This window comes from Prionailurus bengalensis, chromosome D3, assembly GCF_016509475.1.
Source record: "Prionailurus bengalensis isolate Pbe53 chromosome D3, Fcat_Pben_1.1_paternal_pri, whole genome shotgun sequence".
NCBI classification, from domain to species: Eukaryota; Metazoa; Chordata; class Mammalia; order Carnivora; family Felidae; genus Prionailurus; species Prionailurus bengalensis.
The window spans coordinates 35,380,422-35,396,253 of record NC_057356.1 but is presented as its reverse complement, the minus strand read 5'-3'; positions in this window follow the sequence as shown (position 1 = coordinate 35,396,253).

The following is a 15,832-nucleotide window of genomic DNA, read 5'->3' as shown; positions in this document are numbered from 1 at the left end:
TTAACCAACTGAGCCACCCAGGCGCCCCCCCCCCCCACCCATATTCTTTACCAAATAGAAAGAATCGCTGATGTGGAAAGAGAAAGAACCACTTTCTCCTTCCTATGAAGATGAAAAGCAAGCCTCCTGGCTTCCATATAAAACAGATACTTAAAATGTAACCATCGGAGGTGTGCAGGGACTGCTTCTGTGTCCGACTGCCCTGTGGACTCCAAAGGCCAGGCCTTGGATGCTGCTCTAGGCAGGAGCCTCACTCTGACTGGCTTCTCTCTTCCTCCAGCTGGGCCTTCGCCCCCCTCTCACCACGCGGCTCTTGTCGGTTCAGTGTTGGGGTTAGAAAGACCAACAGGTGAGGTTTGGCCAACTGAGACGGATCAGAATGCTCAAATGGCCTCATGCAAATCGAAACACAGATTCGAAAGTGAGTGAAGTCCAGGTGCAACTGAGATTAATGCAGAGGTCGAGAAAAAGCCTTGCGATGTTTCTGTGGTGCTAAAGGTTACCTTAGCGGTCTTCTCCCTTGAAAACCTTGGTTAGGAAGTCCCCGCCCCTTCCTTTTTATTTTTTTAATGCTAGAATTAGACGTGCGTATTATCAAGCTAATATCGTAACAGGGAAGAAAGATTCTTAAACTTCCCTGGGTTTACACTACAAATTGTTTCTTTTCTTTTTGACCAAAGTATAGGCAATAACCAAGAATAACAGAACAATACTCATGGATACAGTATCCAAAATGGATGGTTAACATTTGTTAACATTTACCTATTACACAAATTACATTGATTCTCATTATTGGTAGAAGTTATGCTCTACAAAGTTGCCATGAACCTTAATTAGCCAATATAGAATCACTGCTCCTTGGGGAAATAGGGTTAGAGTCCTGAGAGCCTCTCGTGTGTGCATCCATAAACAGAATGCAGTGTGGTTCTGTAGGATTTATGCATTTTTTACATAAATGATAACATACTGTTCCAATGTTCTGCAACTTGCTTTATCCACTTCATTGTATGATTTCAGGATCTATTCATAGGAAAACAGGTAGCTCTAATTTGTTCATTGAAACCTTAGTATCATAATTCCAGACTCAGTAATTAGATGATCCCCAAAGCATCAAAGGTTTTAAGCACTTCCAGTGATAAGCTATTGTCTGAAAAAACAGATATGGTCATATTATTCTTTCAGGTAAAATTCTGTTAAGTGTATGATACAAGGTATAATCAAAACTCCTCAGTACATCAGGGTCGTCTTCCATCTGACCCCAGTGCGGTTTCTTGGATGTCATTCCCCATCACTCCACCCCATGTAATCAATGCTGTGATAAACATCATTTTCACGTCTTTGGCCCTTGCAAATAGTAATCGCTTTGCCAGGTGGGTTACTGCCTTCTTTCTTTATCTGGCAAACTCCTAGACAACCTTGAAAACCCAACTCAAACATCAACTCCATTAGCAGATTGATTGTGAAGCCAATGAGATTTAAGCTTCAGGACTGGCATTCACATGGTCCTCTACTAAGACCATGGGAGGGGTTCTAGCAATGTGTTCACGTGGGCATTTCTTGTTTCCGTAAAAGTATAGAATTAAAATATTTTTGGTTAGGGACACCTCGATGGCTCAGTTAGTTAAGCATCCAACTCTTGGTTTTGGCCCAGGTCATGATCTCATGGTTTGTGAATTTAAGCCCCACATCGGGCTCAGCGCTGACAACATGGAGCTTGCTTGGGATTCTCTCTCTCTCTCTCTCTCTCTCTCTCTGTCTCTCTCTGTCTCTCTCCTTCTCTCTCCTTCTGTCTCTGCCCCTTTCCTGCTTGCTTGCTTGCTCTCTCGCTCGCTCTCTCTCTGTCAAAATAAATAAATTAACTTAAAAAAATTATTTTTCGTTAAAGGGCTATCCAAATTGGATGACCTTCAGACCCCTCCAAGCCTGAGACCCCCTCCTTATCTGCCCCAGATCACCATTCGTGTTAAGCGTTCCATGAGCTCCCTAAATGGGGGAAGCCCTCTGGGGCCATATAGTGCTTTCTATCTTATCTAATAGTTCATATCACCTATGATTTGACAAGACATATGAGGATTTCTGTTCATACGTCTGCCTCAATAGTAGGTATTCAACAAACATTTGTTAAATGGATAGTAGCGATGAAAATATAAGCAGAGCTTTGTGCAATTATTTGGTGATTACTCCAGACTTAGCCACGTCCATCTTCAGAAGGAGACTGCCAGGCATTGGCTCGCTGCCCACCTGCAGACAGGAGGGGACAGGAGGGGTGGCCGTAGGACCCAAGAGGGGAAAGAGGACTTCAGGTGGACTATGGGAAGGGATGTGAAGCCAAATCACAAAAGGAATAAGAATCAAATAGAAATGAGATGGAGAGACTAAATAGAGAAGGGACAAGACCAGGAACTTATCATCCGGAAAGAACTCAGCTTATAGGTGGTAGGGTAGTTTCATTTTAAAACACAAGGAAAAATACAGCGTGCCTAAAATGGGAGATATGAAGAAAATAGGTATTTAGTGACTATTGCTGGGATCGAACCTGAGACTGTAGGTAACACAGTGCCCCGGCATGTGCTGGTTTTCCTCTGGGAGGCCTTCCCCGAGCAGCTTTGACTCAGCCTTCAAGAACCAGCTTCACCCTGACTTCCCAGAAGCCACTTCTCAGCTTTCCCTTCCTACTGCCCAGATTTCATTTCTGCCTCAGCTGCATCACCAAAGCTCTGAATGTAAGTCCGACTACAGTTCGGGGCAGTTTTACTTACCTTAAACTTCTGAGTAATTACTGAATGGCTCATGTATGGAAACTATTCTTTACTTTTCCCCCCGAGTACCCTAACTCTTCCAAAATTCACTACGAGCTAGAAAATCTTTCGTGTTGTATGTTTCAAAGCATCCTTTCATCCCACGTGCCCAAGACTGAGCTGTGTTCTGGGAAAATATGACATGGTCCTGCTGGGAAGAGGGAAGGAGACAGTTGAAAGCAAAAGGCAGGAATGAAACACGCTGGCAAACATGTCCCACGGGAAAGAATGTCACATTTGAAAACAGATGCCTTCCTTGTTTCCTGGGTTTAAGCGGAACTTAACTTGCTCTGTCGAATTACGGTTGGAGCCGGTGTTGTGGGGCAAGCGATTCCTTCCCTTCCTCTTGCCGTTCTCACTATGCCGAGACGGGCGCAAATAGAATCTGAGATCATTCAAAATTTAAACAAGGAATGCAGCGATCAAAATGTCAGTGGCTTAGAGGCATGGATGAATAATTTAGCTCCCTAAAAGTTAACATTTAGAAAAGACCAGACTTGCAAATTCCAGGAGGGAGTGACAGCCTGAAACAAGATGGTCCCCTCTCTTCAATTAGAAATAAATAAACAGACTCCAGAATCTGTATGCTCATCTCCCAGACATGTTTTGGCAAGAGTACAGTTCAGACCCGGGAGCCAGAGGGTGGCCTGACCACTGCCGGGGCATACAGGAACATTACTTGATTTTAGCTCATCTAGCAATTTTTGAGCTCAAAGCAAGCCAGGCACGACTGGATGCCAGGAACAAAGAGATGTGAAAACCGTCACTGCCCTTGAAGGACTCCTGGTCTGGTGGGGTTTATGAGGAAGGCACGGGGACTGCATAGCCCATGAGTGTGTTTATAACGGTGCTGGGACAGGACAGTGGGAGCCCACTTGCCTAGGCTTATGATTGCACCAGGTGGTTGTCTGGTAGAAAATCGAGATCACTGGGTTATCAGCAGCAAATTTGGAAATCGGGGTCAGGACCCATGAGGACAGCCATGTTCGGACATCCCACCATTATAGGTGTGGGGATTCTCTGCCCAAGATGTCCCCATCTTCTCTGTCCACCAGAAAATCACTGCTCTTCTGTGCGACGAGACATTGGCACCAGCTTAACTTTCCAGGGCTGCCCCGACAGGCCAGGGTGCTGGCTCCTCTCCGTTTCCACGACTTCTGTGCATACCAGCAATGAACACGTCCTGTTGCGCGTCCTGCCATGGCTGCGGCTGATGCACTAGACTGATGGGCTAGACGTGAAGCTAGCTGATGGCCAAGACCGTGTTTTACCTCCTCTGCATGTGCAGAGCCCGGCAAGCAAGGCACCCAACAAATGTTTGTTAAAATGAATGAGGCAGAGCCCCTCTTCGCTTAGCAAGGGAGGGTGACTTCCACCCTAACGACAAGAAAAAGCCGAATACTCTAAAACCCGTTGAAGAGCTGGAGCCACCAGACAAGGAAGTGAACATCATTTTGAAGGGTGACAAGCTGAGAAAAGATGGGACACACGGCTGATTCGCCTTTGGTAGAGATTAAGGGGCACATGGCTGCCATGAGAAGCGAGTAGGAAGAAAATGACTCACGTGTTAACAACAACAACAAAAAATTTTCTTAAGTAGGCTTCCCGCCCAGTGTGGAGCCCAACACAGGACTTGAACTCACGACCCTGAGATCAAGACCTGAGCTAAAATCAAGAGTCACCGAGCCACTCAACCGAGCCACCCGGGTGCCCCAAATGTTAACAAATTCTTAAATGCGGTCCAAACATCACAGTTTAGAGTAACCAGAAGCCCCAGACCCAAGGGAGAGTGGTCTGTATTCTCGTGCAAGCTCTTTCTATTGTATTGCTTTGGAACCTTTGTAGAAAATCAAATGAACTTTTGCTTCTGGCCAAGATGGTGTAACAGGGACCAGATTTACCATTGGGCCATAAACCACTAGAAACCTGGACAAAAATCTGTGAAATAATGGTTTTGACGTTGGACAGCAGGCAGCACAAGAAAGCCAAGGCATCGTGAGGAAGGTTGGGGCCAGGGAAGAGACCCTGCCTAACACCGAGGAAGGACCCGAAGGACTGAGAACCCCCATCTAGTCTAACACAGAGGAACAAGCCACAGCCGTCTTCTGGAAGGGGGCACAAGCGTGGAGAGAGGTCCCCTCTGTGGCGGACATGTGGGAACCAATGAAGTAGGTGGAGGAAACCCTCTGACCCCACAGGCCCCGCATGAGACACAAGGTAACAGCAACCCACTGAGGCAGAGGGTGAGAATGCACGATGGTGTCCCAAAGGTAATCAGAGAAACAACCTACTGACTGTGCCCACCGGCCCCCACCCCTCACTCACAGCTGGACAGAAGTGGATCTCCTCCTTCCCCTCTCTGGCATTCTGCCTTGACAATTTTAGCTGTCTTCATCTCCCTGAACCCCCTTGTATGACTCTTCCACTGAGAGAGACCACGAGGCCCAGTGGGGGGGGTCCCCCTCCCCCTCTCCGGCTTGGAAACTCTCTGGTCAGTCAGCCGCAGCCATGGCAGGACGCACTTCACTAGTCTCCCCTCTCCCAGGGATGACCTTCCTGGGCTGCCTGTGGTCCAGTGTCAAAGCCATTATTTCATAGATTTTGTCCAGGTTTCTAGTGTTTTATGGCCCAATGATAAACATCATCCCCATTACACCATCTTGGCCAGAAGCAAAAGTTTATTTGATTTTCCACAAAGCTTCCAAAACAATACAATAGAGAAGGGAGACCCATTTCAATAAACGATGTAGAAGTAAATAGAAAAAATAAACCTCAATACCTGCCCCCCATTATACAGAAAATGTTACTCGGAAGGGGCCATAAACCTAAATGTAAAAGTTAATGCAAATGTAATAAATCTTTTAAGAGAAAACATACATCTTTAGGACTTTGAGAGTAGGGAAACATTCCTTAGGCAGGAAACAGAAAACACTTTAAAACAAATTAAGAGAAAAAAAGTCAAGAAATTTGACTTCACCAAAATTAAAAACTTTTATTTATTAAGTAACCGTTCAGAAAATGAGTAGGGAAGTCACAGGCTCAGATAAAATTGTCATAAACCTAAAGACTAGTATCTGGGATACGTAAAGAACTCTTACCACTCAATAATAAAGAGACAACCCAATTTTTAAAAGGTCAAAGGATGCGATTAGATATTTTACAAAAAAAAAGTGTCACAAATGGCCAGTAAACACATGAAAACAGTCTCTCAAGACCATTAATCATTGGGGAGACACGAATAATGAAAACCACAAGATACCACTACTCAGTCTCTGGCTAAAATTAAAAAATGCCAGCCCCAACGGTAAAGCAACTAGAGCTCGTATATTGTGGGGGGGGGGGGGTAATTGTGATATCTGGCAAATTCATGTGACACTAAAACATACACCTACCCTATGGTTCAGCAATTCTATTCTAGGCATTTATCCAAGTGAGATGAAACATACGTCCACAAAAAGACTTCCAAAAGAATGCTCGTATTTGTAATAACTAACACCGGGGACTCCCAGGTGTCCATCAATATGGAGATATATACGCAAATTGCAATATAGTCACGTCGTGTGATACTCCTCAGTGACAAAAATGAACAAATGACTGATAGAAAAAACAAAGCAGATGAAGCTCAAAAACATCGTTCTAAGTGAAAGAAGCCAGACCTAAAAAGAGCATGCACTCGTGCACATATTGTATGATTCTATTTATTGGATATTCCACAGTAGACAAAAAAAGCAAAACAAAACCGTAAACATAAAAAAGAAAAGTATCTGTCAAAAATAAAAGTACCTTAGGATAGAAAAAGATCAGATCAATGGTGCCTCTGGTGAGGGAGGAGCTGGAAACCAACCAGGAAAGGGCAAAAGTTCTGGTCCCTTGGTAGGTAGGAGCTTAGCTTACACAGATTTAGGCAATCACCAAAACTCAAGAAGTGAAAACCTTCAAGATTTGAACACGGTTTAACTTTAGCTCAAAAGAAACAACAACAACAACAACAAACAGAAATGCATCCAAAAAGGTAAATGTGTTCATGTATGGAAAGGGGGTGGGTAAGTAGATAAATACGGAATAAAACAAAGGTAGCAAATATTCATAGCAAAGTCTAGGTGGTCTGGTGGATGAGTGGTTACTTTAAAATCCCTTCAACTTGTCTTTGTTTCCAAATCTTTCATGATATAAACCGATGGGGAAATTGTTAAATGAGCCAGGCAAGATACAAGTCTTGGATAGGCCAGGGGACAAGGACAGGGACTAAAGCACATGAGCCACAGGACAGGATGAGTTTAGATAAACACAGGAGATGACAGCAACAGTAGCCTTCATTTACCAGATACTCACTGTGCTCAGACCCAAACAGAGCGCTTCTCAAAAGTCAGCTCTTTTAAATGGAAAAAATTCACCATGGACAAAGTAGCTATTAAAAAAAAACCCCAAAAACAAAAAAAACTAGAATCATCCTGACAAAGTCTGGCAAAGCGTATGGAGGGCTAGCCTGAAAGGGCAGGAAGAAAAGGATAGAAAGGGACCGTGACCTTTTAAAGAACTTGGTAGTTGGCAAGTCTTCAACTCCTAATGCTAGGGGGTAATAAATTATTCAAATGGAGTAATCCCGGCTTCCACTCTCTGCAGTCGAGAATATTGATTCCACCATTACTAACCCACAGAGGCCTTTGCTGTAAGATGCCGGCGTGAACTGGAGAAGCAACAGCACTTCCACTCTGGATTTTTTCCCCCTGCCTTACCCTGAGTTCGCTTTGCTCTCCCTCAGGCTCCAGAAATCAACATCCTTCCAGTCCCCTCAGGCAACAGGGTAAAGATCCATCCTCTACGTACATTCCCCCTTTGTGCTCAGGATTTCAGGCAACAAAGGACCGATTCAGAACCCCCTGCCCCCACACAAGACCGCTATTCCATTATCTAATCTATAGACCAGTGTTTTTTAAACGTTGATGTGCACGCGAACCCCCCCCCCCTCCGGGGATCTTGTTAAAATGCGGATTCTGATTCCCTACGTGGAATCCACCCAGCCGTCCGCCCTTCTGACACACTCAGGTTGGACAGCACCTGCCGGTGCTGCGGGTCGTGGGTCGCTCATCGGGGAGCAGACACCAGATGGCTATGGACCAGGTCTCACCCTGAAGACTCCCCTTTCCCCTCCCTGGGTCTAACCTGTATATTACACCAGTACTACGTTCCCGCTTGAAGCCCCTCAACTGCCTGCTAGTAAACCCAGACTCTTCCTCCTGACATTCAAGACCCTGTGGAGAGGGATCCCACCTGTTTCTAGCCTTTTCTTCCACCGCTCCCTTCTCATGATCTGCGCTTCAACCAAATTCTACCTGGAAGGTTCTTGTCCAACCCCTTCAAAGTCCAGCTCAAATGCTGCCTCCTCTATGAAGCCCAAAGCAGTTCTTCCTGGCAGAAGGCATCCTGTTCCCTCTAGCCTCTGGTGTCCCTTGGTACCTGCCCCTCTAAGGACATCATCACTGGGTTTCTTGTTCTCTGACTTTTGACTATGTCTTTTGTCTGATCTATACTACTCTCTGCTCTATGCTTCCTTAGGGCAGGTTCTCGTTGGACTTACGTCTGTGGCCTATAGACCACCTAGCGTAAGGCTTTGTACACTTGGACATAATTGTGTGTGTTTATTAGTTCATTTTATTGGGGTGTAATTTAAGTCAGTAAAATGCATAGATTTTAAGTGTACTGTTCATTGAGTTGTTTTTTTTTTTAACCCGGTAACCACCACCCAATCCAGAGAGAAAACCATCACCCCAGAATGTTCCCTGCTTCCCCTTCCAGCCACCCACCATCAGCAGCCCCTGTCCTTTGCCAGAATATAACTGCTCATTTTTCCACCACCTGAGATTTGGTTGTCTCTTTGGACTTCAGGTAAATGGAATCATACCTTTTGTCCAGCTTCTTCCATTCAACATTATGTTTTTGAGATTCTTGCGTGTCGCTGCATGTTGCAAATAGCATCTCAAAGAGTCCCCTGCGGGTGGGAATGGAAGTCCCCCTTGACTGCAGTCACACCTGCCTGGGGACCTCCCCACGCCAGGGCTGTTTTGGACTTTCTGTGCTTGTTCTCTGCCCCCTGCCAGGTTGTTCACAAAATCACTGAGCGCCCTTGAAGGCCTGTCGCTCTTTCTTGCTAGCTCTCTGCCTCCTCCCATCCCCTCTGTGCCTTCCAGCTACTTCAACAAGGAGAGAGCTCCTGACTTCAACGAGGAGTCCAGCTCCGAGGTTCTGTGCTCTCAGGGAGGGTCTCCCTCCATCAGGAGAAGATGTCGTCTACGTTCTTTGTTTGCAAATCCGTTTTCCTTCTTTGAGGCTTGGGAGGTGACTCATCTGTTGAGACTCCGTCAGGGTCACCTGTCCGGTAGCCTCTGGGCCCATATCCTGCTACAGCTTATGTCCATTCTTTGCCAGGAGGCAAGTGAGACCAGAGCCACTGGTGAGGGAGAGCCTGCCGGCTGCCATATGCCTACCCACGTGGCCCAGTGATGGAAACTGGCTGACAGATTCTCTCAGTCTGGGTCTTCGGTCAGGCCCAGGCTGCTCCCCCGTCAAAGTGACCACAGAGGGATTCTTCTCATTCTTTGCATCAACTCTGCTATGGTCTACATCAGAACTCCCACTTTGGGCCTTCATGTGATAGGGTAAAGAACGAGGCCCAGACTCAGCGAGTCCCAAATCACTTCTCCAAAAGAGGAGGTCCAGGCCTGCACCCCCAACACTGTGACATTTGGCTAAAATGTGAAGGAAGGAGGGAAGGAGTCAGGTGTCACCCTCAGGGAATTATCTTAATCTGGGAAGAATGCGGAAAGGGCGCGAGTGGATCAGTGCCGTGTCATTTTGCGCTCTTTAAAAATTATGGTTCGAATATACTGTCTTAGTCAGCTTGGGCTGCTATAACAAATACGCCACAGACTGGGTGGCTTACGCGATCCACATTTATTTCTCACATTCTGGAGGCTGGGAAGTCTAAGGCCAAGGTCTGGAAGTGCCACTGTCTAGTGAGGCTCTCTGACTGGTTTGCAGATGACTGTCTTCTTGCTGTGTGTTCATGTGGTAAAGAGCAGAGAGGGTGCAAGCTGTCTCCTGTCTCTTCTTCTAAGGGTACTAATCCCACCATGAGGTCAACACCCTCATGACCTAATTGCCTCCCAAAGGCCCCACCTCCAAATACCTTCACGCTGGGGATCGGTGAATTCTTTAAACATAAGAATTTGGGGGCCTCACCTGTTCAGTCCATAGCATATACATAACATAAAATATATCATCTTAACCCCTTTTAAGTGTACAATTCAGTGGTGTTTTGCACTTCTTAATTTTTTTAATTTTTTTTTTTTTTGTTTTTAAGAGAAAGAGAGAGCCTGAGGGGAGGAAGGGTAGAGGGGGAGAGAGAGAAAGAATCTCAAGCAGGCTCCACGCTCAGTGCTGAGCCCACCACAGGGCTTGATCCCACAACCCTGGACCTGAGTCGAAATCAAGAGTGGCTCAACCGACGGAGACTGCCAGGCGCCCCATGTTTTGCACTCCTTGAGATGTCATTTGCCGGCTGTTCTCCCAGGACGTACATAACGAATCATATGGAGCACTCCTTTAGTCCTTGCAGACCTCTGAGCTAAGTGTTGTTATCCCTGTCTTAGGAAACTAAGGCCCAGAGTGGGTAATGGGGCAAATGGCAGATCTTGGATTTAAACTCTCTCTGCTCCAGGCTGATCCCCTACTGCTTTATCGCCTGCCTTGCTGTCTGGTTCCTTGAGGGTGATTTCAAAGTCTCTGACCTCATACATCCCATCAAAGTGCTTAGAGTGCTGGCCACAAAGCCCTTCCGTCTCATCACAGCACTTACGAAGAGGGAGTCAGGAAGGAGATGAAGTCTTTCCCCTCCCCGCCAAGGGACAGTCAATGTTGTGGTCCCCTGTGTGCTTGGGCTTCTGTTGTGTTGAGATTTGCAGGATACCGACAAGGCCTATCCAAAAATGTTTTCCATTCCAGGGTTGTTGCAATGCCTCGAATTCCTACCAATGGTCCTCTGAGCTAGAGTTCTGTTAAAGTGCAAACATATGATGAACAAGAAGACAGATGGAGCCACTCTCCCCTATTAATATTGCAACCATTTTGCATGATGAATTAACCAACACCATACCTACTGGGATGACCCCAGGGCCAATTATTTCAGAATGAGGAGAAAAATCAGGGAATGAACTGTAGTTCAGGATTCCACCTGAGACCCCAGGACCAAATGAGGGACTGTAGTGAATTGTGGCTTCACGATGGAGCATAGGAGGAGGAGGGAAAGCTTAAAAGAAACAAAGATGAGATTTAGCTACTTCAGCATTTTGATGGTCACTTGTGTGGTGAAGTGTTAAAAATTAGAGGTTTGGAATCAGGCAGTACAGAGTTTACCAGTCACCGGTCATGTGGCTCTGGGCAAGCTGCTTGAGCCATCCAGATCTCCGTTTCGATCGACCACAAATCAGAGATTTTAATGCCTTCCCTCCAAGGGTTGTGAAAATGAGCCATTGTCTGTCCATTGTATAGTTAAAGCACAGAGAAGGTGCATGGAGGTGTTCAAGGAATGGCACTTATTGGGCTGCTCAAAAACTCTATCAGAGAGTCTATGGATGCTGGAGATGGGCAAGGACCATAGGTGTCCCAATTCTACTCACACCATGGTGAGTGGGAGCTTCTGGTTCAGTCTGCTATATCTTTGGCTTCCCCACCAGCCCTGGAAGTGGACATATCTGGGATGGAAGGTCCAGTTTCTTGGCATTGGTAGGAGTAGCCATGGCCCCTCAGTGTGGAAAATACTGTTAGGATTTGGTTTGTCCTGGTTGGTTTCCTACTATAAACCAGTGGTGAGAGCACCATGGAAGATGTCCCCCTCGGAGTGAGCAGAAGAATGAGGCAGTCAACCCAAAGAACCTCAAGACAGTGGCCAGCACTGGGAAGGCCAATCACATCCTAGGTGCAAGACCAGAGAGTCTACCCTAGGAAGCTAACAGTGACCATTAACTAGTGAGCACATTGAGATAAATCAAGAGTAAAAGGAGATTGGAATTGACAAGACATTTTTCAGAAACTCAGAGTGATAAAGTGTCCAGAGAAGAGTGACCCTGTGGCTCCAAGGTCCACAGCGACCACCTAGCTCCCAGATGATATTTCAGAAGTGGTACGAAAAGTTTCCTTCCTCCCTCAGCAAGGTCTAGGATGTCCCAGGGAAAGAAGAGCCCAGCCCCAGCCCAGAGATTCCAAGCTGCAGCCAGGGCCAGTCTGGGAAGGAGATTCCGGAAGACTGGGACCCCTCAATGCCTGATCTCTCTCTCTCTCCACTGGAGAGAAGGGGATGAGTAAAAAAGCCATCATTGGACAGTGGCCTAGGACACATAGGGATAGAGGAAGGGCAGGCCCTTCAGTTGTGAACCTGAACCCCGCAGTCTAGCAGTCCAAGTTGAGAAGTTCATTCGAAAGCCAACCAACCTTCAATAAACAACAACCCAAGAACCAAGGAGTTTCAGCCATCCAGAAGCCAAATCACAAGGAGAAGTTTTAATCCAGGAGTGGAGCCCAGGCCAAAGCCACACTGAAGTCAGAAAGCCAAGGTACTCCCAGTCAATGAAGTGCAAAGAGGAGCAAGATGAAAGTACGAGGAGTGATTTTGGAACCCACAAACAAGCTAGATGCCCAGCTGTCTGTGGCCCATAGAGGAGCCATACAATATGCCTTTTAACTTATGCAAGTTAAACCTTTTGCAATATGCAGAGAGTAAGAGAGCGCACAATGCATTAGTCCCAGCAGCACACCTCACCCAGTGGACATGTTCCTTGGAAGGAGCAGTGAGTGGGAAGTGAGGGCTTTGTGTGGACAAATCTCTGTGTCCCTGTTCCTGTGGATAATCTCTATGCCTGGGTGCACCTTGTAAGCATCTAGATATTGTGGATGCGATTTTATTGGTATAGATTCATAATTTTCATTAAAAATGTCCCTAAATGCAGGCCAATCAACTGCATCTGATGCTCAAATCCCACCCACTGTCAAAAAGCAGTCTGTTCTAACACAGAAGGGAAAACCAGCTGTGATTGACTTATTGAGGTGTGTCATTCAATGTAATTTTAGGGCGATACAAAGATTTTCAAGGCTAAATTGGACTGCACGCTAATGTTACCATATGTACTAACCAGATAACCTAAATCTTGTTTAATTCCAGTCTACGTTTGATTCCTATGAATGCAAGGAGTGGATGGCAGATCCCAAAGGTTAAATGCACAGTCAGGTTTGTGACAGGGACACTTAACTCTACTTAGACCTACATGGAACCTGAAAGGTTTGGGGGAGCAGAATCTCCCAAAGTCAGAAAAGAATGGGCACTGCCATTCAGTGGGGAAAAGACAGTCTTTTCAACAAATAGGGTTGGGAAAACTAGATATTTACATGCAAAGGAATGAAATCGGACCCTTTTCCTTGTACTATATAAAAAAAAAAATAATTGAAAATGGATCAAAGACCTAAACAAAAGAGCTAAAAATATTAAACTTTTAGAGGAAAATATAGAGGAAACTTTCATTACATTGGATTTGGCAATGATTTCTTGGGTATGAAAAAGGCAACAAAAGAAATAACAGACAAGTTAGACCTCACCAAAATTTTAAAACTGTGTGCAACAAAGGACATTTTCAACAAAATGGGAGGCGGCTTGCAGAATGGGAGAAAATATTTGTGAATCATCTGTCTCTTAAAGGATTAATATCCAGCATCTATAAAGAACTCCTGCAGCTCAAAGACAAAACAACAACAACAACAATAACAACAAAAACAAGAACGATAAAAACCCAATTTAAAAAATGGGCATGAAAAAAAAAATAAAAAAAAAAAAGGGGGCGCCTGGGTGGCGCAGTCGGTTAAGCGTCTGACTTCAGCCAGGTCATGATCTCGCGGTCCGTGAGTTCGAGCCCCGCGTCAGGCTCTGGGCTGATGGCTCAGAGCCTGGAGCCTGTTTCCGATTCTGTGTCTCCCTCTCTCTCTGCCCCTCCCCCGTTCATGCTCTGTCTCTCTCTGTCCCAAAAATAAATAAAAAATGTTGAAAAAAAAATTTTTTTTTAAAAATAAATAAAAAATAAAAAATGGGCAAAAGACTTACATAGACATAGATCTCCAAAGAAGATACACACATGCAATGATGCTCAACATGATGAGTCATTAGGGAAACACAAATCAAAACCACAACGAGATACCACTTCACACCCATCAGAAAGGCTACCATTAAGGAGGGAAAAACAGAAAATAATATGTGTTAACAAGGATGTGGAGAAATTAGAAACCTGTTGCATTGCTGCTGTAGAAAACAGTATAACAAACCCTCAAAATATTTTTTTTTTACCATTTATTAATTTTTTGATAGGGACAGAGAGTGAGTGGGGAAGGGGCAGAGAGAGAGGGAGACAGAATCCAAAGCAGGCTCCAGACTCTGAACCGACAGCACAGAGCCCGACACGGGGCTTGAACTCACGGGCCATGAGATCATGACCTGAGCTGTAGTCGGACGCTTAACCGACTGAGCCACCCAGGCGCCCCACAAACCCTCAAAATATTAAACATAGGATTCTCATATGATTCATGAATTCCACTTTTGGGTATATACCCAAGGGGGTTGAAAACAGGGACGCAAGATATTTGTGCATACATGTTCATAGCAGCATTATTCCCACTCCATAAGGTGGAAACAACCTGAATGTCCGTCAGTAGATGAACGGATAAACAAAATGTGGTGTAAACACACAATAGAATATTATTCAGCCTTCACGAGGTGGGAAATTCTGACAATGCTACAACATGATGAACCTTGATGCTACGTGAAGCAAGCAAGTCATAAAAAGGTCAAATATTATGTGAATCCATCTACATGAGGCACGTAGAGTAGTCATAGTCATAGGTACAGAAAGTGGAATGGTCCTTGCAAAGGCCTGGAGGGAGAAGGTAAGTGGGGAGTTATTGTTCCATGAGTTCAAAGTTTGGGAAGATGGAAAATTTGTAGAGAGGGATGTACAATAATGTGTGTGACCTTAATTCCACTGAGGGGCATGTGAGTGGCTCAAGGAGTTAAGCATCTGACTCTTGATTTCGACTCAGGTCATGATCTCACAGTTTGTGAGATCGAGCCCCACGTTGGGCTTGGGGCTGGGCTGGAAATTGTCTCTCTCCCTCTCTCTTTCTGCCCCTCTAAATAAATAAATAAATAAATAAAAATTTTTGAAATATCACTGAACTGCACACTTAAAAATGGTTAATAAAAACAGTAAACTTTATGTTAGGTATTGTCACCACAAGGATTTTTTAAAATGTTTTATTTATTTTTTGAGAGAGAGAGGGAGAGAGAGAGAGCACACGGGTAAATGGCAGAGGGGGAAAGGGAGGGGGACAGAGGATCCAAAGTGGGCTCTGAGCTGACAGGCTGACAGTAGGGAACCCAATATGAGGCTCAAACTGAGAGATCATGTCCTGAGCCGAAGTCGGACACTCAACCGACTGAGCCAACCAGTCGCCCCACCACAAGGATTTTTTGAAAAAGAATTGGTACTATGTAGTCAATAGCCCCCTGCCACCAGCACCCCAAGGAAATCTCTGATCCCCTAAATGCCCTGCAGGCGGGGTAAAGTTGCTGATACAGTGCTCTCTGTCCAGTTTGGTTCAGAAAGTCCACAGGGTTGACTGGAGGTGACAGGCAAATCCTCAGCTGGAAGAAGTGGGGAAGGCAAAGGCCACAGAGAGGAGATGAGATTCACAGGGGCTTTAAACCTTTACTCGTGACGCTGTCTTTACCCAGAGCTGAGCCACCCAACCAAAACTTCGTTCTTCCAATGGCTCCCATCCCACCAGCCTTTTTCTCTTAACCCTTTCAGTTGCCTTTCCAAGTATGCAGCCTCAGACCATCGCTGATGTCGAATTGTCAACCTCAAATTCTGCCCAACTTTTAATAATTCTTCAAACCTTGGGGGTCTATGCTCCTGATTAAAGGCTTGTGTTGAAAGAAT